Source organism: Megascapheus bottae, chromosome 16 (genome assembly GCF_031878675.1).
Source record: "Megascapheus bottae isolate mThoBot1 chromosome 16, mThoBot2.hap1, whole genome shotgun sequence".
Taxonomy (NCBI): domain Eukaryota; kingdom Metazoa; phylum Chordata; class Mammalia; order Rodentia; family Geomyidae; genus Megascapheus; species Megascapheus bottae.
The window spans coordinates 36,064,109-36,086,764 of record NC_143524.1 but is presented as its reverse complement, the minus strand read 5'-3'; the positions used below and the strand labels follow the sequence as shown (position 1 = coordinate 36,086,764).

General features: G+C 43.0%; 1 protein-coding gene across 2 annotated transcripts in view; it reads left to right on the top strand.

The window, feature by feature from the left end:
- Window positions 1–8,307: 8,307 nt before the first annotated feature.
- Window positions 8,308–22,656, top strand: part of Tead1 (TEA domain transcription factor 1) — a 247,125-nt gene continuing 232,776 nt past the window's right edge. The window contains exon 1 of one of the 2 annotated variants that reach the window (XM_090348135.1): window positions 8,308–8,680. The gene's annotated coding sequence lies outside the window, so the exon portion shown is untranslated. The remainder of the gene's footprint in view (window positions 8,681–22,656) is intronic. The other variant, XM_090348136.1, reaches the window with a different exon arrangement.

Below are 22,656 nucleotides of genomic sequence, written 5' to 3'. Positions count from 1 at the left end.
GTCACAGGAAGGATGTCTGGAGTTCTAGAAATAGTCCTACCTCAGAATGAGGTAGATTTGGATTCAGAGTTGGGACTTAGAATAAATCAGACCATTTGGACTTTCCCTTTGATGTCTTCAAAGTAGAAAGAACAATGCTAACCTAAAAGGGGCAGGTTGCTGGGAGTTTGGCCTGCTGGTAGAGTGCTTGACTAGCATGCATGAATGTCTGGGTTTGTTCCTTGCTACCACATACATAGAAAAGCTGGAAGTGGTGCCGTGGCTCAAATGGCAGAGTGCTACCCTTGAGGAAAATGCCCAAGGACAGTGTTCAGGCCCTGAGTTCAAGCCCTAGGACTGACAAAAAATAAAATAAAAGGGCCCTTGTAGATGTCACATACAATCAATGACATTCATATTTATTTAACACAAAAGTGCCATGTAGTATGTTACATTAGTCTCTAGGAATAAAATAGTGGGAAAGCAGACAGAATTCTTGTTCCAGAGGAGCTTATATTGCACAATGGGAAAGGAAGCATTATTCAAATAACCACACAAGTATTTCTGTATCTTTATATTATAAAATTACATGCTGTGATGAGTCCAGAAATTGAGAGTAGAGGTACAGGGCTCTTTAAAATATGTTTTCAGAGTTTATAACATTCTCTTTTAAAAGGTAGAACCTAATTCCCCTCTCATTGGAAATATACTGATTTAAGTGATATACTTCTAATAAATATGGCAGAAGTGATGCACTGTGGATGATGATGCTAGTTAATTAAAGAGTATAGAATTTTTCCTGCTTGTTTTCATCCTCTCTGTCTCTGTCTCCTCAGTGACACAATACTAGGATTTGGGCTCAGGGTCTGGGTACTGTCCCTTAGCTTTCCCCGCCCCCCCACCCCTCCCACCCCCGGGTATTGTACCACTTGAGCTACAGCTCCACTTCTGGATTTTTTTGCTGGTTAATGGCAGTAAGAATTTCACAGACATTCCTGACCAGGTTGGCTCTGAACTATGATCCTCAAATCCTAGCCTCCTGAGCAAGTAGAATTATAGGCATAATTGCTATATGCATATTTACTCCAGAACCAGGCTCCCAAAGCTTGACTGTGGAATTACTTCAGCAGGTTGGAGATTTGGCTCAGTTGGTAGGGTGCTAGCCAAAGAGCAAAGCATCGGGTGCCCATTTGGAGTCTGGTATTGCAACAAAAGAAAAGAAAGGAAAACAACGATTACATCAGCATGTCCTGAGACAGCCTAGGAAATATGACAAGGCCTTGGTAAGAAAGAAACTGGGGCTTCTCATCACCACCATGTAAGAAGTAGAAACTCCCATCCCAGTAGGGCCTTCAGCAAACTGCATTCCTGGTTGATATCAGTATCATGAGCCCTCCAGCCGGCATCACCCAACAAAGCCTTTTCAAACACCTGACCCTCCAATGCTGTGAGATATAATAGATGAAGATCACTATTTTAAGACATTAGGTTTTAGAGAGATTTTGTTATGTCGTCTTAGGTAACCATTTAGTAGGATACTAGGAGATAAAAGTCTAGAGGATTAGGAAAGACTTGCTTGATGAAATAACATTTAAGCTAATAACAGGAGGAGGGGAATTAGTGAAATAAAGATGAGGAAAAGTGTTCTAAGAAGTTGGGTTCTTTGGGGAAATGATATATTGAGGAATTAGAGGTTATCCGTATGGAAGGAACAGGGAAGGAGTGGTGCATAGTGCCTAATAATGGAGGCAGTTGGGGAAGGGTTAAAACCTTTTAAGACCTTAGAAAGACTTTTGTCTAAAATTTGATATATGCTTTGAGGAATATTCATCAGATAAGGATGAACCAAGTCTAATAATCTAGCTGTCTGATTTGTTCCCCCACAGACGGGAAGTGCCCCAGGAAGACTATGTTGATTAGGGAAGATCACCATTGTAGACTGGTTATTTAATGCCCTTTAGAGATTCCCAGATAGTGGTGGCAAGCAAGAGGTTTGATATATACATCTGGAACTTCACAGACAGCTAAGAATGAGATTTGTAATTGGATGACAACAGTTAAACAAATAGTGGTGTTTTAACCAACAGAGTGAGTTAGCTTAGCTGGAGGCATGATATACAGTGAGAATAGAAAAGCCCATGAGCCCCAACTACAAAATTAAATGGCAAGCTAAAGGAGAATCAGCAAAGGAAAATGAGGTAGAAGAGAGAGAAAGGTAGAAAGAAAATGAGAAAATTGTCTCAAGGAGGAGCCAGTCAATACTGGCAAACAATCCAGGTAAGATGAAGTGGGAAAGGCCTATTGACCCAGTGCTGATTTGAGGGCTTGATGCACAATGAGGGGTCGGAGTAAATGATGAGGGTGGAATCTCAGTTGGAGAGGGTTGAGGAATAAGTGGGAAGTGGAAGACATGGAGGACCAGATCAATTCTTTTCAGTAACTGTAGCTGTGAAAGGGAGGGAAGATTTGTGCATATTTAAATGCTAATGGAAAGAATCTCATGTAAGTGAAATTGAAGATGTAGAAGAGGAAAGGATGGGGAACAAAACAGACAAAAGCATGGTATCAGTAGATCATGCCTATGATCCTAGGTGCTCAGTAGGCTCCGATTTGAGAATTGCTATTGGAAGCCAGTCTGGGCAGACAGACAAATCTGTGAGAGTCTTATCTCTAATTAATCAGCAAAGAGTGGGATGCGGAGGTGTGGCTCAAGTGGTAGAGTGTCAGCCTTGAGTGAAGAAGCTGAGTGAGAAGATGAGACCAGGAGTTTAAGAATCAGTAATTGGCAAAATAAGTACCTAAATATGCAGAAGTAATTTTCATAAAAATATGATGGGATGGTTATCAAGTGAAGAGCCTGGCTCACAGGAACAATATGGATACTGACATGCATTTTGAAGTTGTGAAAAAAATAAAAAATAAAAATGTTGAAATTTGATATGCTTTTATGAATCATTATAGTGAATGTCCATGTAACTGGACAAAATATGCATGCAACTAGACAAAAATAGATCATTACCAACATACTAGACCTCCTTTCTCCCCTCTTTTCTTCATCAGGATAACCATGCCCATAGAAGTACTGGTAATTATTTCCTGTTCTACCATTTTTGACTTTTAATACTTAAATACATATCTGTAAACAATGCTGCTAAAATTTACTTTTCTTCAAATTTTATATGAACATAATCTATGTAGAGAGTAGGATTCACATATACTGTATGTGGCTGTGATTAGTTTTGTGTCGTAGTCCATAATACATCACAATTTTTATTCTCTTATGATTAGTTAGTGAGCATTTGTCTGTTTCTTGTTTGGCGTTATTACAAAATATTCAATGAATGGTGTAGTGTGTGTGTCTTGATGCACACACACCTAATTCAACCCTGTTCCTAAATGGAACATCTGGATCATCGAACAATCAATGGATCATTGAACAATCAACCTCATGAGAGAACACCAAATTTCAACATTCTTATAGAAGATCATACTGCTGTAAGACAAGGTGTTTGCTTTGAAAGATGGCAAACTGTATCACTATTATTTATACATTTAGAGCTGGTAGTACCAGTTCTTTTGTAGCTCAGAAAGACTAGAAGTTTTCTTTCTCAGGGAGATTTGTTTCTCTTATGTGTTTCAAGTTAGCTTCTTTTGTGGTAAGGCTTGAAGAGTACAAGCTCTCTTGTACTAGTAGATACAGGTAACAGTTACATCTCAGAGCAAAGGACTGCTGCCAGTGGTTAATGTTTGTCATCAGAGAAAAGAACTGCTAAAAGTGTTAAGTCTGGAGTTACATTGCCTGGGTTTGAATCCTTGCTTTGCACTTTCTAGTTAGATGGCTCCTGACCAAGTTATTTCACCCCTGTGGTCCTTAGTGGGCTTATCTATAAAATGAGAATAATAATGCTACCTGGCAGTGGAGATCAAATGAAACAATATAAAGAAAGTACATAGAGTAGTGTCTAGCATTCTGATGTGGTGATTTGTATTTGTTTCAGGGGTTATAAACGTAGGTCATGAATATGAATCAGAGGAATCTGGGTCCTAGCTGTCTTCTCTCCTATGAGTATGGTCAAGTGACATAACTTCTTGCATCTCAGCTCCAAAACTGGGATTAAAAAACTGCTATGAAGCCGGGCACAGTGGTTCACCCCTGTAATCCTAGCTACTCAGGAGGCCAAGATCTGAGAATCTTGGTTCAAAGCAAGCCTGGGCACTAAAAAAAAAAAAATCCCAGAGACTCTTATCTCCAGTTAACCACAAGAAAACTGTAAGTGGCACTGGCTCAAGAAGTAGGGTGGTAGTCTTGAGCTGAAGAGCTCAGGGACAATGCCCAGGTCCAGAGTTCAAATCCCACAACCGCCCCTACCCCCAAGAAACTGCTAAGATAATGGCAATCCCCCTGTACAACATCTCCATAATAACAATTAAATTTTTTTTAAAAAACCAACCTGATATGAGTTGGGTACTGGTGACTCATGCCTATAACCCCAGCTCTTCAGGAGACTGAGCTCTGAGGATCATGGTTTAAGGCCTGCCTGAATAGACTCTGAGAGACATTTAACTCCAGTTAACCACCAAAAAGCAGAAGTGGAGCTGTGGCTAAAGTGGTACAACACTAGACTTGAGCAAAGAAGCTCAGGGACAGCACCCAGGCCCTGAGTTCAGCCTCGAAACCTGAAAAAAAATAGAAAAGAAAAGAGAAGACTACATACTAATGGTTTATGCTAGCTACTCAGAAGACAGATTGAGGACTGAAGTTCAAAGCCAGTCTAGGCAGAAAAGTCTAGAGGCAAAAAGTGAGAAGTGGAGTTATGGCTCAAGTTATAGAGTACTAGTCTTGAGCAAACAAACAAACAAAAGCTCAGGAACAGTACCCTGGGTTCAAGTCTCAGGACTAGCACCAACAAAATAGCAACAAAAATCCTGCTATAGATTTAATATATGGTAGCTACTATATTTTATTTTATTTCAGTTGTGGGGCTTGAAAACCTGGGTGCTGTCCCTAAGCCTCATTTGTGCTCAAGACTAGTGCTTTACCACTTGAGCCATAGCACCACTTCCAGGTTTTGAGTGGTTAATTGGAGATAAGAGTTTCGTGGCAACTTCTCTGCCTGGGCTGGCTTTAAACTGCAATCCTCAAATCTCAGCCTCCAGAGTAGCTAGGATTATAGGCATGAGCCACAGCACTTGGCTCTTATTTTGCTTTTTGTGCTAGACTGGGGTTCGAACTCAGGGCCTTGGTACCATCTCTTAGCATTTTTGTTCAAGGCTGGTGCTCTAAATATTACTTAAGTCATGACTTCACTTCTGGCATGTGTGTGTGTGTGTGTGTGTGTGTGTGTGTGTGTGTGTGTGTGTGTGCTGGTTAATTGGAGATAAAAGTCTTACAGGGCTGGGAATGTGGCTTAGTGGTACAGTGCTTGCCAAGGATGTATGAAGCCCTGGGTTCAATTCCTAAATAACACATAAACAGAAAAACAAAAACAAAAACTGGAAGTGGTGCTGTGGCTCAAGTGGTAGAGTGCTAGCCTTGAGCAAAAGAAGCTCAGGGACAGTGCCCAGACCCTGATTTCAAATCCCAGGATTGGCAAAAAAAAAAAAAAAAAAAAAAAAAAAAAGTCTTACATACTGATTCTGAGTTTTGATTTTTAGATCTCAGCCTCCTTAGTAGCTATATTAACAGGCTTGAGCTACTGATTCCTGGCTGTTGCTGTTACTTGAGAAAGCAGCAGCTTCTTTTCCTGTCCTCAGATGCTGGGGTTGAACAGCTCACAGACCCTAAACGTAGGTCCTATGCATTAACCAAAGGGGAGCTGAGAGAGTAAACCCTAATCACTAGGGTAGAGACAGAACAATGTCACTTTCCATTTATGTGCAGGTCCTAATTAGGATAGGGTTAGCTGAATGACAGACACCCAGCTATTGTCTAGGAGTTCACACAGGTGGACATCACCAATAACATGATGCTGGTAACAGACTGAATATGTGGCGCACATTTGTAGAAAGGAGCTTCAAACTCGTAGGAAAGCAAGTATCCTGCTGAACAGACTTTCCTGAGGAAAGGCATTTAAAAACAGTTTTGTGTGTGTGTGTGTCAGTTCCGGGGCTTGTACTCAGGGCCTGGGCACTGTTCTTGAGCTTTCTCAAGACCAAAGCTCTACTGCTTGAGCCACAACATCACTTCTGTTTTTTTTCTATGTAGGTGGTACTGAGGAATTGAATCTGGGTCTTCGTGCATGCTAGGGAAGCACTCTATCAGTAGGCCAAATTCCTGGCCCAAGAAAAAGGTTTTAAAGAGTCAGAAAAGGTGTAAGTATGGTGTACACAACTGCAATGTGTTTTTTGGGAGGCAGAGGTAGGAGGACGAACCTCTGAGGCCACTTCATCAATAGCATAAAGACACTGTCTGAAAACAACCTAAAGCAACAGGAGCATGTAGAGGGTCTGGTTCAAGTGGTAGAGAGCAAGATCCCTCTGGGAGAAGCCCAGAGTTCAAACTCAAGTACCGAGGAAAACCCCCAAACCCAAAACTCCCATAAGTGTGTAAATGGGAGAAGTTAGAGAAAATACTTTTCTGGAAGTTACAACATTCCATGAAAAGTTTTGAATTAAGGAATTTTACCTTAATTTAGGGAAGAAGAGTGAGGAGATAGTGTATTGCTCGGTAGAACTGGAGTCTGAAGCCCACAGACGAGGTACATACTACTCCTAAGAAATCTTAGTCTGCCTTCAGACTTCTAATGCTTTTAGGAGATGATACTGATATTCGGAATTACTAGAGTTTTAACATCCAACTAATTTTATATTTTTGAATGTATTTTCAAAAACCATTGTAAAGTGACTGGGGTTATTAGTGTGAACCTCTGTCACTTATTGCTGCTGTCATTTACTTCTATGAACTAGAGATAAAATGTACTTGGGCTTGACTGGTGGACACCTACACAGGTGAGTAATTGTGTAGAACTAAACAGAGATGCATACATGTACAAACAGACTGGAAAAACCTGAGTAAGGTGGTTGTGTGTGTCTTACTAATGTCAATATCCAGATTATGATGTGATTCAGGAAGACATGGCTTGGGGGAGACCTGGGTAAAGTGAACAAAGGATTTCTCTCTCTATTCGTTTAAAACTACAAGTGGTTCTTGAAATCACCTCGACATAAATCTAAATTTAAAAAAAATTAGTAAAAGTTCTGTTTTACTAGCTTTCCTGAGTTGTCTATAACTTCGGGATTTCTGGAACAACAAAAAAACACCAAGCGCCATTGTTTAATCCGTGGACCCTACTGCACAGTGGAGCCGTAGAAGGAACGAAGTCCATTGTGCAGATGTCGCGGTCACTTGCAGTATCACTGCAGATTCCAATTACCCAAAACTTGAGATAGTTCTGTCCCACAGCAGTTCAGTTTTACCGGTTTCAGGTCTACTCCAGTTGCGGGGTTGAGGTGGACTTCGTGCACGAAGAGGGACGGCTGAAGTCGCCGGATGCGATGTTCCACAGCAGAGGAAGTTTTCACCCAACCCAAGACTTGTGGAAAGCACAACCCGCTGGGATGAGCGGACTTAATTTCTGCCCTGATTGGAAGACCACGCCGGCGGGAGGAGAGTTACCAACCCCCAAATTATCCTGCTCCGCTACCCTAACGTCTTCCCTTCTCTCGGCAGCACAGACTTGGGGTTGCGCGAGAACTTTTTCTAAAGTGAAAGGGCGAGGGGAGGCCATGGCCGGCGGGCGACGCGGCCCCGCCGAGGCGTCCGCTGCGCTCCGGAACCTTGTGAATTTCCAGAGGAGAAACTTCTCTTCCTCACACTCTCAGGCTTCCGAGTCTGGAAGCGCTCTGCGGGCTGAGAGTCTACCTCCAGGATGAGGGAAACTGAGGCACAGCAGGCCCAAGGTACTCAGCTCGGGCCTCGGCGCCCGGGTCCACGGCCGCCGGAGCTTTGCGTGCGGCCGCCGGCACCTCCGAACCCCTCCTGCAAATCACTCGCCCCGCCCCAGCCCCGGACAAAGCCCAGACCCCGCGACTGGAGGAATGGGGGGGAGGGAGAGGAAAGCTGCTCCCGCGCGCGCCCGGCTCCCCCGTGGGCGCGAGACTCCGCCCTCCCATCCCTCCTGGGGAGCCCGCGCCCCAACGGCGAAGCGGCCCGGCCCGGCCCGCCCCGAATCCCCATGACGTCACCGGCGGCGGTAGGCCACGCCCCCGGCCCCGGGCTGCAGGCCGCATGACGTCACCGAGGCCCCACCCCTCCGGAGCGAGTTCGGTCCTGGCGTTCATTTCATTCCTGTCCTCATTCCGAACATTCTTAGCATCGCTCGCGCCGCGCCGCGCCGCCCGAGCCGAGCCGAGCCTCTGCAGCCGCCGCCGCGGCCCCGCCGCCCGCCGCGGGCGCCCACCAAGCACTTTGCAGACTCGCTTCCACCCTGCGGGCCAGTCCGCGCGGCGGGGCCCGGGCCCGGGGCGGCCGCGTCAGGGGACAGGCCATGCAGTGACGCCCCCCACCCCGTCCACCTTTGCCCCGAGCGCGGGCAGCACCCTAGCGCGCCCAGCGGACCCCAGGGCAGGAGCGGTGTTAGGCAGAAGTAGGGTGGCCCAGCCCGTGGACCGGGAGCCGGGAGCCGAGAGAGGGCGGGGGGAAGCGGCCCCGAAGTTTGCCTGTGACTTGCCGGGCGCGGCGGCGGCGGCTCCTGTGGCCGAGGTAAGTTGGTGCGCGGGGCGGATGCTGGGTGCGGAGGGCGCGCGGGGCGGCGGGCGGCCAGGGTCCGGCAGTGCGTCCAGCGCGGGCCGCTCTTTTCTCTGCGGACTGTGCTTTGTGTGCGGCGGGCGGGCTCGGGAGGGCCGTCGCCGACTCCCCCTCAGCGCCTCCCCGCGCCCCTCCTAGGTGAGCGGCCCGGCGCCGCCTCACGAGTTGCCGGGACGCCAAGTTGGGCCGTGCGCCGGAGTCCGCGCGGCAACAGGCGGCTCCCGGCGGCGGCCCTGGGTGCTCGCGGCGCCGCGCCCCCCGCGCGCCCCTCTCCCGCCGCCGGCACGCGCCCCCCCGCACCCACACCCCCTACCGCGCTTTTCTTCGTGTTCACTGGGAAGCCCGAAGTTGGGCGCGAGCGCGGGCGGGGAGAGCTGCCACCTCCCCCGCCGCGGAGCCCGGACCTGACCCGCTCCCCTCCCCCCGCCTCGCGCCATCCGGGCCGCCCCCCCCCCACTTCCCCGGAGCCGCGACCACCCTCCCCCTCCCGGGGACCTCCCGGGGTCCGCGCCGCCGTGTGCTGCGGATCGGGGTCTCGCTCCTTTTCCCTAAAGATGAAAGAGGGCACGGTCGTCTTTGCCGCTTCTCCAGGACTCTGGCTGCCGCCGCCGCCGCCGCCGCCGCCGGTTCATTGCACATTCAAGTGGAAAATTTTCAGGAGTCAGCAGAAACATTGTGTCCAAAAAAGACTGAGTCGCAATTACCACCAAAACCAGGAGGAGACTCTCCCTGGAAAACTTCCCTTCGGTAGGAAATACTGGGGGATTTGTTTGTGTATTTGGAAGAGAAAATGATCCCCAGGAGGAAAGAAAATCTGGGTACACTTTTAAGTCTTTGTTCGTACCAGCAACACTTGTTTTCAAAAGTCCGGAGGCCCGTTTGAAAGAAAGTGCAACTTCCACGAGTTTTTTTTTTTTAAAGTATATTTAAGAAAACCCCACGTTTTAAAAGCAATTGCACATATTAAATAAGGGCTCACACCTCATTTACCTTCTCCTGAAAATAAAACCTAGTTATGAAATGTCCTCCATTAAAAAATTATCTTTCTTTTTAAAAGATTTACTTCAAGTTGAATGGTGTCACTGAATAAAAATATTTATGAAACAATGAAATACCAGCCACCAGCGTTTCTCTGGAGGCTTGTTAACTTCTTAGAAGCAAGTGGCTGCCTGTGATTTGCAGAAATGAAAATTGACCTCAGTGAGCACTGGAAACTTAAAAGACAGAAGATAGTCCAGGAATTGAGAACGTTAAGAAGGCCGGGTTTAAAAACTGCGTTGGAAGGCAGGTCCTGGGACAGAAAGGTCCATGAAGCCTATCAGATTTCAAAATAGTGGAAAAAATATTTAAAATGCGACAGATATCGATCGTAAAGGGTAGCCACATTTTTTTGTTTTCTTCCCACGTATGCCTGGATCGTTTTTTTGGAAGTTTAGGGAGTCTGTTTGCTTTGAATGTGCTGGGTGCCTGCAGGTGGTTACCGGGGTGGACAGATCCTTTGACCCACCAGGGCCTGGGAGTGTGCAGTGAAACTGCTGGGTCTCTGGGCTCGGGCCTGGATCTCTGGGGCAGCAGTTGGGAAACGGTCTCCAGTTTTTGCCGGGTGCTTTAGCTTCTCACTGTTGGGCTTGTGTCTTTTTCTAAATAGCAAGATCTGCAAGATCTTTGGGCCCAATCACATTTGAATGCTTCTAAGGGCCAGACTGTAGATCAACTTTGTTAAGAATCTTTTCTCTTTAGAAGGAAATAGTAGTGCTAATTACTGAGTGACTCTAGGAAGACAAATACATTTCGTTGAACTTTTGTCCACACAGGCTTTGAATTGTTGATTATTTTATGAGGAAAGGCAGTCCCCCCCATCTCACTATTTCCATAAATGGTCACAGATATTTTGTTTAGTATTTCTTTGTGTGTACAACTCTGCATTGAACTCTCAGGTTTCAGGTTTTCAGCAGAGTTTACAATTGTTTTGTTTGTTGTTGGTATCAAAAATGAACTGATAAGCTGTATCCATTACTGGGTTTCACTGATGTGGCAAGCATACCATTTTATTTTAATTTTAATCGTAAGTATTGTTTGATCTGCAGTTTTAGAGAAATATTAGAATGCCTTCCCCCCCCCCTTTAAGAGGGCAAAAAAGTTTGGAACAAAACCAGTTTGACACTTTACTTTCACAAAAAAGTAGAAAAAACCAAAATTATAGGAAATATTCTTTGTGTAAATTCCTTCTCTGTGAGCCTTTTATAAAACAAGGACAAGGAATGTGCCTGAGGCTTTTTTTATGTTTTTTTTTTTAAAGTTTTCCTAAAACAAACAAACAAAAAATATCCCAGAACTCATCAAGACATGTGACTAATAAAATTTAATTCAAAGATGGAGGATATCCTGGCTTAGTTTGAGCTAGTTTGAAGTAATTCTGAGCTCTACAGTGTATGTCCTTCTGGCACCAGTAGACCCCTACTCTTAGCAAATTGATGACACATGAAGATGGGCTTGGAAGGGCCTTCTGGAGGAGGGGCAGCTTCCTCTTCTCCCTGTTTCCTTTCATTAGCTATGTACAGTAGTACTTATATTTCCATGTACTTAGTTTGGAGAACTGGTGTCCTCTTTTTTTTTTGGAAGAGGACAAATAAACCATAAGGAAAATAATGTTCTTTTCTTTTCTCCCCTGCTAGAGTTCCAGCAGTTTATAAACAGTTTGGGTTTTTATTGGTTCTGAAAATATACAGCAGCAAGTACAGGGGGGTATTTCCCAAAGGGAAAAACTTGGGAGGAATATACTTGTATTTTGTCCTTATCATTGGTGTCTAAGACCTTACTTGGCATAATTTCAGTGGAAAAGTATGTAACTGAGATGGTTTAGAGAGTATAGGTCCCAAATGTTAAAGATAGACATTTGAAGAAAAGAGCTGTGCCATTAGCAGCGTTGGACGGTTGCTTGCTTCAGGAATGGATTGATCTCTCTCTCATACATGGTGGTTGTACAAGTGTCTGTGCATTTGTGGGATTATTTTCCTCTCTAATCTCATGTGTTATTATGTGTTAATTGTGAGTGTAATTATACCGCTTGCCAATGAAAATTGTGATGTCTTATCATTCAAAAGGTCAGCACAAATAACTGTATATGATCTAGTGCACTTAAAAAATGATCATATTCATTCATGGATACTAGATCCCTGACACCCAAGCTTTCGCTTTTGTCCCTTTGTTTTCAACAAGAGATTGGAAAAGGAGAAGAGCATATATATATATATATGCATATAATTATATATATATGTATATATTTCTTAGTGAAAGCTGTGTTGAATCTGTAAAACTTTGAGGTTTCCCCCCCCCCAAAGGTTTAAGAATACTGGCCAAAGCAAGTGTCCAGCTTTCTCTCTAAAACTACAAGAATATCAGCCATCCTGTTAATCAGTGTGGGTATTACAGCTTCCCCTTTGAAGTTCAGTGACAGGAACTGCAGACTGTTAATTGTCCTACTTCTGAACGCAACAAGAATATATTGTATCCCCCTTTGACTAACTTAGGCTGTGCCCTGGGCTGGTTGGGCACTGATGGCTGGTTGGTCTAATCCTTTCTAGTTTTTTCTTATTTCATTTGCAGAATATTAGATCTTAAATTGTGTGTGAACAATACCAGTGATGTATTTTATTTGTTCATATTTATCAAAGTGATAAAAATGAGCAATTCTGATTGGTGCTGGCACTAAGTATTTGGGGGATGGGCTTTGGGGTAGATAACCTAATTTAGACAGCATCATAATGTGACTATGGTATATCTGCAACACGAGTGTTCTAGGCCTTCTCATCTGGGAGAGAATGTGTACTACATATTTGGGTCTAAATTTTGGAGTAGGCTTTTTTAAAACTTAATTTTATTGTCAGGGTGATGTCCAGAGGAGTTAGCTATATAAGTAAGGTAGTGAATACAGTTCATGTCCAACATTGTTACTCCCTTCTAGGTTTTGGGGTGGGTTTTTATTTTGTGTATTTTGAAGCTGTGAACTATTGAGAGTCCTCAATCTGTAAGATAATCTCTATAAGCTTCCCTGACTTTTTATATTTGAATTTGGGATTGAAATTCATCAATTTCTTAAGAGATGTTCACACTTGTGGTTCCGAGTAACTGAATCTTGAAATTGTTACTTTTATTTTAGTTAAAGCAAATGGGTGGCCTGGTTGAGTAGGTAATGATGTCAGATCATTCCTTTCTATGGCATAGGTTTCTCCCAGCTCTGAAGTTCTTCTTTTGTTCATGGGCTTATGCATAGTTGGGAGGAGTCTCTAAAAATGGTTTCAGTATTCTGGGATTCCTGGCTACCTAAAATGTACCAGTCTCTCCTCTGATTGGTTAATGGAGGGGGTTCTTCCCATAGGCTGTCATTTTTCTTTTCTTTTCTTTTTTTGTTTTCAGGTCATCTCCCACCGCCTTAAAACTAGTCTTTAATATTTTGATGCAGTATTTCTGCCCCTGTTCCAGGATTCACATTAGTTTTTGAGGTTCAGTGCTAGGATTTCATTAGCATTTCTTTTTGGAAAGGACAAGGCCCTGGAACATGAGTTTAAAAGTAAAAGTTTACTTATTGATGAACAGGTTAAGTGTTTTTCATTTCCAGTGGGAAATTCTGGTTACTTTTAGGAATCTGGCAGGTTTAGATGTATGTTTAAAGTAGCAGCAATCCTACAGAGACGAGTACCCCACAAAGCTGAGTACTGTTTTTACTGATACATAAACTGAAAAAAACTTTTGCTAATGGTGGGAAATGTTAATTACGTGAGAACATATTGAACTTATATTCTCTGGCATGAACTTAAAAAAATGCATCCACTGTGCTGCATTTTTTTTTTATAGGCACAGCTTTCTAATTATCATAATTCAGTTCAGTTCTGCTTTTGGATAGAGTTCAAGTGCAATCTCAATTTAACTTGAAAGGGAAATTTTTTTCCCCTTAAAAAACAACAAACCTGAGAATGTTTAAGAAAATTTGAAAAGTTCATCCTAGAATGTTTTCTACTTAGGTGTGGGTAAATTGGAAAAAAAGAAATGAGTGACTTTCTGTAATAGTTCTGTAGCTGTGACTATTCATGAAGACACTATGTTCTCTACAGTACCAAGTCTGCATCTTGTGCTTGTGTTTTGGTATAGCTTGATGCTGCAGCTAGTGAATCTTTGAAAACTAGTCTTTTCTTTAGTAGACAGTCAAGTAAGTGAATATTGTGTTACCTTTTGCAAGGAGAAAACAAAGTCTTTAGGAAAAGAAATGCAACATTCTTTAAAAAATAAAATACTTTAAGTTGTTGTACAAAGGGTTTTCAGTTCAACAAATCAGTTTATGTACAGTGCATCTTGGTCAATGTAACCTCTTCCATTGTTTTCCTAAGAAATGAAGAAATCTTACGAATTCATTTGACAAACATCATTGTCACTTTTTCACATCAACTCAGCCTTTAGAAGGTAAAGCTTTTTGTTTTTCTTTCCACTGTGCTTTGATGGCTTTTGGTAAAGGTAGGTCTTTTTTGACGACATTACTTCAAGTGCCCCATATCTCTTAATTTTTCTAAGACTTCATATCTTATCAAAGAAAAAAAGTTAATGAAGATAAGCACCAGATCCTCTGGGATTCAATTATATTCATAAGAAAGAACTACTCACAGGGACCCTACGATTTTTGTCCAGTGTGACTCTTACTGCTGAAATGGGAAGAGAACCCACAGAAACCGAGTGACTTCATTTGCTCTGGCACTTAAGAATTGAATTCACTTCCCTGGTGGTGAAATAAAAGGAGCCAAGTGTTTTAAATAGCCACTCCCCGAGGCCCGCCTGCCCGGGTGTTTTGAGAAAAGCGCATTGTCTGCTTGCTGCTCTAGCTGGGAGCCTGCCTGGCCCACCCTCCCCCACCAGGCAGCTCCATTTCTGAAGTTGACATCTGGTTTTCTCTCTGTTCACCTGATCTCTCCCCACACACGTGCACACATACAGGGTGCATGCATGCATTAAGCAGGTAACAGGGATTTTTGACATTAAGTGTGTGTGTGTGTGTGTGTGTGTGTGTGTGTGTGTGGGTGTGTGTGTGTTTCCCTCCTGAGATAGGGGGAAGCACAAAGCTAATGGCATAAAATAAAATGTAAACAGCAGCCTTGCATGCCGCTGCTGCTGGGTTTCTGTCTGCTGGTGCTTTCTGGGTAGGCGTGCCTATTGTGGCAGCAACAGGCTGCAGAAGTTGGGGCACCATATGGCGGATGTGGGCCTCTGATAAGCCGTCTGGTAATTTAGCTTTATCAATAGCATTTTGATATGCTTTGTTTTCAGATCACCCATCAGTGCAGCTGGGGGTGTGTTATAGGGGCTAGCTGATTTCTCTAACCTTTGTGAGCAGATGCTTCCTTTGGAGGAATCTCAATTCTTTCTTCTTTTCAAAGCCTTTGGGAGACAATGGTGATTAACCTCAGGAAGAGCTCCCTCAGCTGAGGGATGTCAGCCTATACTGAAATTCTCCTCAGGTATTGGTGTGACAGAAGGATGGAGAACAGAAAACAGGCTTTGTGGTGGCAAGGCAAGAAAGTCCCTGTATCCAAAGTTTATTTTTGTTTTGAGAACTGAAGGGATAGGTCCCTGTTATACTTTCTGATTGTAGTGAAAGATTTCTGGTTTTGTTGTGAATTCAGAATACCGCCCTAATTTCCTTTCACCTTTAATTTTCACTCACAGAATGCAAACGTGATTAACATTTAAGTTAATATTAACTTTAAATTATATTTCATATTTAAGTTGAAATTAAAGGAAGTGACACCTGTAATTTGGAGGCACGAAGAGTTGTTGAGGAAGTGCTTCTAGAATACCACTCCGGGTATCTGAACCCAAATTGAAATCTGTCTCATGAATGAATTGACAGGGATCTTGCTTGAGCTGGAGTCAAGGATTCTGTCTATCGTAGATAGCTCAGATGAAGTTTGTGATCTTGTGCTTATCAGCTAATTAATCTCATTCTGCAAATAATTGTGCCCCTGGTATGTGCTTTGGAGATTTAGGTGAGGCTGACCTTCTGGTAGCACTTCTTGTCACTGACCTATCCAGGCCCCCTACCTTTTCCACTTTTCATCCTGTGTGTGCTTGTCCTGGGTCTTGAACAAAGGGCCTGCGTGCTGTTCCTGAGGTGCTGGTCCTGAGCTTTTTTGCTCTAGGTTAATCTACTACCACTTAGACCATAGCTCCACTTATGGCCTTTTGGGTAGTTTATTGGATATAAGTCTCATAGATTTTCTTTCCTAGGCTAACTTGCAACTAGTTCCTCAGATCCCAGCCTCCTGATTAGCTAGGATTATAGGCATGAGGTATTCTCATCATAGATTTTGAACTTTTGAGTTTGCAACTCAGGATATAGATCCATTTGTGTGGCTAATTCAGCCTCTCTTCTCCTTCTGTTCCCTAGGTGTCACCTGCTACCTGTGTAGATATAGGAGATCAGGGTAAATGCAGTGTCTGAGTTACTAAAAGTTTCTAGAAGCTTTTGAGAGGGAGACATCATTTTGGATGCTCCTTCTAATTTCTATCCATTTGAATCTTAAGTGTAACCACCTAACCTAATTGAATATGCTTTTAGTTATTTGTGAGGCAGTGTACCTAGGAGCTTGTATTCTTTGTGGAATTCACTAAGATTCTTGGTTAAAAAAAAATAAGGTTGCACAAAAATATAAAGTCTCCTTGTGTAGTACTAGACAAGCAATAAATGAGCCAGAACTACCCTCTTACTGTCCTCACTCCCTTGCAAGGCATGCCATTTTCTGAACTACCCTGTGGGCAGTGAGTAGTTAGATGTGATTGTAAATGTGTGGGTCAGAGGTTCAAGGACAGAGGTCTGTTTTGGCTGCCACAGAGGTTTTACTTTTTGAGTTTGAGGCACTCCTAGAGCTCCCCAGGTGGGGACACTAGGGACTGAGGGCTATAAGAGGGTAATCCTGACCATGTTCCTAAAACACCTGCGAATAAATCACTGGATTCAGCTTTTCATTCTTTATTCTCCCTTCCTAGGCCATTGGACACTTTGGAATCCAGATGCTCCTGGTTTTTGTAGAGCTGCTGCTTACCACTGCACATTTAAACGTTTATAGGTGCTACTGTGTGCTGGGGAGTTGGAGATCAGGAAAAGGTGGCTGGTGAATGACAACCCATAAAATCCACTGCCCCTATGAGGTTTACAGTTTAACAGCAGGGAAGCTAGCCTGCAAAGAGGTAATCACAATCTAGTGGACAAGATTTGCATTGCATGTGTTTTAAAGGATAATTTTTGTTCTGTGTGTGCGCGCGCACCCATGTTGGGAATTGAATTCAGGGCCTTGTGGGTATTAAACACAACATTTATCACTGCATTTCATCCCCAGCCAAAGGGGGCCACATTTTTGTTTGTAGTCCTATGTATCAAACTTATGACCTCATAAATATTAGTCAAGAGCTATATCAGTGAACCATATCCACCCTAAAGGGACAGTTTTTAACATACCTTGAACATTACTTGAAATCAGGACTAGTGGGATGATATTGCTTGGCTAGGGTGGGCTGTAACCTTGGAGTGATAACATACTTCGAAGCTGCTTATAGAATGAATGAATGTTGTGGGGACGAAGGAAACCCTTGAGTGGGAGATCAGAAATGCTGCTATTTCTTTTTTTTTTTTTTTTGCCAGTCCTGGGCTTGAGCTTAGGGCCTGAGCACTGTCCTTGGACTTTCTCAAGGCTAGAGCTCTACCACTTGAGCCTCAGCACCACTTCTGGCTTTTTTCTATATGTGGTACCGAGGATTCGAACCCGGGTCTTCATGCATGCTAGGCAAGCACTTTAACCACTAGGCCAAACTCCCGGCCAAATGCTGCTATTTCTGACAGACCTTCATCATTCTTAGAAGCTGCTTTAGGTGTATTTTTTTACTTAGGTGTATCTTTTACTTAGCATATGTTTTCCTTTTATTGTATGCACAAGATTGGCATAAGGTTTCTATTTGTGCTGGTCCTGAGGATTGATCTTGGCCTTCATGCGGTTCCTGTCTTTTTGGCATTATACCACTTGAGTTCTGGCTTTTTGCTGTTTAATTGGAGATAAGAGGCTTACTGACTTTCCTTCTTTAAACCTATATCCTCAGATCTCAGTCTCCTGAGTAGTTAGGATTGCGGGCGTGAGCCACTAATGTCCAGTTTGTGTTTACTTTTTTTTTTTTTTTTTAAGCGTAGGTGGTTTTGTATATAATACCAGGAAAGAGGGCTGTGTAAGCTTAGTGGGTCAGTGCTATGTTGCCCAGGACTAGAATTCAGGACACAATGTTGGAGTTAGACCTTGAAAGAAGAGGTATGTTTTTGCCTGATAAAATTTTGGGAGTGGAATGGAGCTGAGTTGTTAAACCAACTCTATGGAATAGTCTCCTGTGTAATGAATTCAACCACCAAAAGTTGATTAAGAAGGCTTATTGTGGGGGCATGGCTCTGCCTACCAAGCCCCAAGGCCTTGAGGTGGCTAGCACAGATTTGAAACTTGGTTATGAGCAATGGACTGAAAGGAACAACAACAACAAAAAGATAAGAAAAGATTTGATATAAAAGTGGATATTTCCTGATTTTTTCCTTTGGACAAAAGACACAGGGTACTATGGGTTTAGAAACAGACTTGGAGTTGGCTACTATGACCTTGGCAAGTGACTTCATTTCTTTGAGCTTCAGTTTTACTTACCTGTCTTAACAGAATGCCCAGTATTTATTGACATTCACCTGTCAATTTTAATAGAATTCTCAGTATATATCTACCTCTGTTTTCTAGACATGTGTAAAGTAAATGCTCAACAAAATGGTCTTGCACACTAGATCTTTTAGGCCTGCCCTGTCAGCCTACATTCTGGAGGAACATCCAGGGAGGAGGCAGTTCCTTAAAAGAGCCCAACTCTGGTCTCAGGCAAATGGATTGAAATCCAGGAGGGGCTAAAGCAAGTCTCATAAAGCCCTTAACTATTCATGGCTTGGAACCACTCTTCCTTTATGCAGCAAGTGGAGGAAATCCATCAGTAAATACAAAATATTTGAGTTTTTTCCTTGCCAAATACTAGTAAGGAATTAAATGGAAATGCTTAAAAAGTAGGTAGCACTTTTACAACTTAATCTGTCCAAAAGAAAACCGTTTTCTTTGTGTTTTCCTTGCTGTGCTTCTGATGTAGCACTGGCTTATTCTTTCCTAGGGGGATTGCATGCATTCTTTTCTTAGGGAATTGACGCTGAGGGGATTGGGCCTGCCAGCATATAACCATTCCAGAAACTCTCACCCACCTTTTCAGGTAGGGAAGAGGTATATACCTCAGTCCCTCTTGGCTGTCCTGTTTGCTGTTCACCCTTGTTTAAGATAGGTTGTAAACCTCTGCCTTCTGTTTCTTCATCTGGAAAATGGGATGAAGAGTTGAAGTAAAGTTTAGGTTAGAAAGTGTTGGCTAGTTAGGTTAGAAAGTGTAGCTGCTGTAACACCCAGGTTTTATTGTGCTTCCTTTGTCTCTGGATTCTACAGGTTTATCTTTGTCTCTTGTGGAATATCTTTCTCTGAGCCTTCAATAGGATGAAGGCTCATGATAATCCACAGATATGTGTGAATGAAGGCTAGCCATCTCTTTGTATTTGCATGTTTAAGAGGATATTTGTTAACCTAAGTGGAATGCTTAACTCCTGGGTATGTGAGCCCAATCCAAGGAAGCAAGTGGGTAGAAACTTGAGTTTTCAGTCAGCTGCTCTAAACTGGTCCTGTACTGTTCAGATTCTTAGCTACTCTTCAAGGTATGTCAGTGTCTCTGTTCTTGAATGTGGGCCACTCCTAGTGACCAGTATGAACCGTTAAGGTTGGTTGGTGAGTCTGATCCAGAGACAACCTTCATTTTATTGATATCTTTTTCTATTGTCTGTTGTCATGTGTGTGTGTGAAGAAGGATGTGTTTGTTCCTTTGGTTTCTCAGCCTTCAACCTCCTGTCAGGGTTTGAACTCATGGGTTTGAGCTATGCCCCAGCCTGTATGGTTTTTTTTTTTTTTTGGTCTTAAATTAAAAAGTTAAATTGCTGAGCAGAAAGAGTAGTCAAGCTGGGAAGAGGCTTTTAGAAGTAGGCAAACTGACAGTCGACAAAAGTTTTAAAAGCAGGGATTCATGAAATTGTAAATCTACTGCATTATATGCTTTAAAAGGAGCAACTTTACGGTATAAAAGAATTGTGTCTCATAAAAAAATAAAACACTGAATCTGGTTACCACACTGAATAGCACCTGCAATTCCTGTTGAGTGTCTAACACGCTACATGTATATTTATTGTTTGAATGATTAAGTGATTGAGATTGATACTTATACTTGTAAAAGTGATTTAGGGGATTTTAGAAAGGAGATAGTTATTCATTAGAATTATTTAAGAGCTTATAATTGGGAGGGGTATAGGGGAGAGAAACAGGGACAAAAACATGAGAAGGAGTATCGGTGTTTGAGAAGTAATGCACCTACTACCTGACAAATTTAACTATAACCCCTCTGTACATTATCCCGACAATTAAAAAAAAAGTATTTAAGAGCTTAGTACCTGATACCCTGAGTTCAAACTCTAATACCAAAAACAAGCAAACAAAAAAGGCTCTCCTTAATGATAAAGGCTTATGGTACTAACCATTCTTTGGCCTATTGTTGCATATATACAATCCATATTTGACTGATTCAGTCATGGCATGTAATCCATAAATAGATACCTCAAGTTTTAGGCTGTTTAGCCTATTTTTTTTTAATTGCCTCTTAATTTTATTTTGGCCTTTCTTGACCTTGTTTCCTTTCTGCTCCTGACTGCCTTCCTCATAATAACTGTGGTCCTTTTCCAAAGCTGTGTGTGCTTTCTGAAGGTTGTCCTTTTTGCTCCTCCAGGCTGTATACTTGTTTGCCCATTACTACCCAGTTTTACGCTGAGTGTCTTGGCAGAATCCCTTATAGCCTCTTTCACTTTCATAATGCCTCAGTCTGGGTGATGGCCTGTCTGGTCATTCTAATAGGAAATTGGCCCAGTCCCTTTAAGCAGAATGCACCATAATATATCCAGGCAAAAGATCTGTGTGAGGTGTTCTGTGTTCTGCTCCTGGCAGTTTATTTTTCTCTCTCAGAGTGTTTTAGAACAGAACTGTGTTTTAAATGATTGCAGCCCCTGTGCTCTTCTGGTGGATGGAGTCGTACAGATTTAAATTCTAAAAGTTTCTCACCATTCGCAAGAATGATTCAGCTTTGGTTCATTTCCTTTTATACCAACCAAGTTTAATTTAGAAAGATGTTTTCTCAGTGGAATTAGGAAATGTTTGTGAGTTGTAAGGTTTCGGGGAGCCAGTATTCGGATTCTGTCTCAGAACCTGTGCTCTTAAGTCTTGTTGCAGGAATGGAGCACGGGTTCCTAGTTTTTAAACTCTGCCTTCCATGAGTCTTTGAACTCATGGATGCCCATGTCCAGCAGTGTACCCACATATATAAGGGAGGGCAAACAGAACAATCTTAGACATTTTAAAGAAACTTTAATTCTTTGCCCCAAACTAAAAAGTTGTGACAACACTGTTAATCTTGGTTGTTCTTTTGACACCTATGTGTATTTTGTTGTTTTGTCTGTGCTATAGGCCACAATATGTTTGGGATGGAGCAGAGAGTGTTCTGTTCAAAATAATGTCTTCCAGTCAGTAGTAACAAACCTTGCCTTTGAGAATTCAAAAGGCTGTTGGGATGAGGTGAGGGGATGTCAGGGTCTTTCTTTTGGTGGTCCCTCGTGCCTCAGTAGTGTGGTGGGAAGGTCTGGCAGCCTCTGCCATAGTTCTCTTGTGACCTTGGACCACTGCCTTTTTTTTTCCCCCTTCAGTGTCGGTGATCGAATCCAGAGCCTCACTTGAGCTCTGTAACTGAGCTGTCTTGGACTGTAGCCAGAATCCTCAGTCTCTGGTTCTCTTTCTGAAATGATTTGGGCCACTCACCTCCCTAGCTGTTTTTGTACTGTGCTTTGGATTAGAGATAGAGCAGGGCAAACCTAGCTGCCTTGGGGCAGAGAAGTCCTGGGGGAGGAGGAAGGTGCCCTTTTCTGAGTCACCCTTCCTTAGCCCCACACTGCCTCCTACATTCCTTCTCACCAGCCTTAACTGCTAGGGTACTTCAGAGCTCACTCTTTAGCTCTGCTTTCAGTCATGTTAATTCTTGAGACAAAGTTAGAGAGAGAGGGAAGGCTGATCAGCTAATTTCTGTCTTAAGCCAGTAATTAAGCATTCATTCATGTAAACTAAAGAACTCCATTTGTAATTGAGGGAAGCTTGGGGAGGTTTGGTTTCCTGCCCAAGGTCACACAGTTTAGTGATGATTTGAAAACCAGTTTGGCTTCACAGTGGACAGGTTAAAGAAGGGATTGCATATTAGTAAGTTCTTGTTTTTATTGTAACTTGTGAGTTAAGGTAAATTATGATTTTGAAACAAAGATAGGCTACTATGGGAGTTTGCTAAGGGGCGATTTCTTGTTATCTTAGAGGCCCTTTTTGCTCATCTCCTATACAAACCTTGATAAGATCTTAAAAAGTTAGGGTGTGGCCCAGTAGAACCTTTCCTTTGTAGGGAAAGGGCAAAGGTCAACTCTCCCTTTTGATTTCCTTCTACTTGGACTCTGGAAGCCAATACCATACTCTGATTGGCTTTGCTGGTCACAGTGAAGGTCCATCTTCTGAATAGTTAGTTGTGTGTTGGAAGAGGATGAGGGCTGATGTGGTTTGGGAACTGGAACCAACCCTGCTAGTCTGTCTGGTTTCCTTTGGAATGTGCTTTATTGGCAGTCACTTCAAGTTAGACCCCTACACTACCCTGAAGGCTTAGTTATGGAAATGGCCTCAGGCTATGGGTAGGGTTCTGGCAGATGACCTTGACTTCAATCT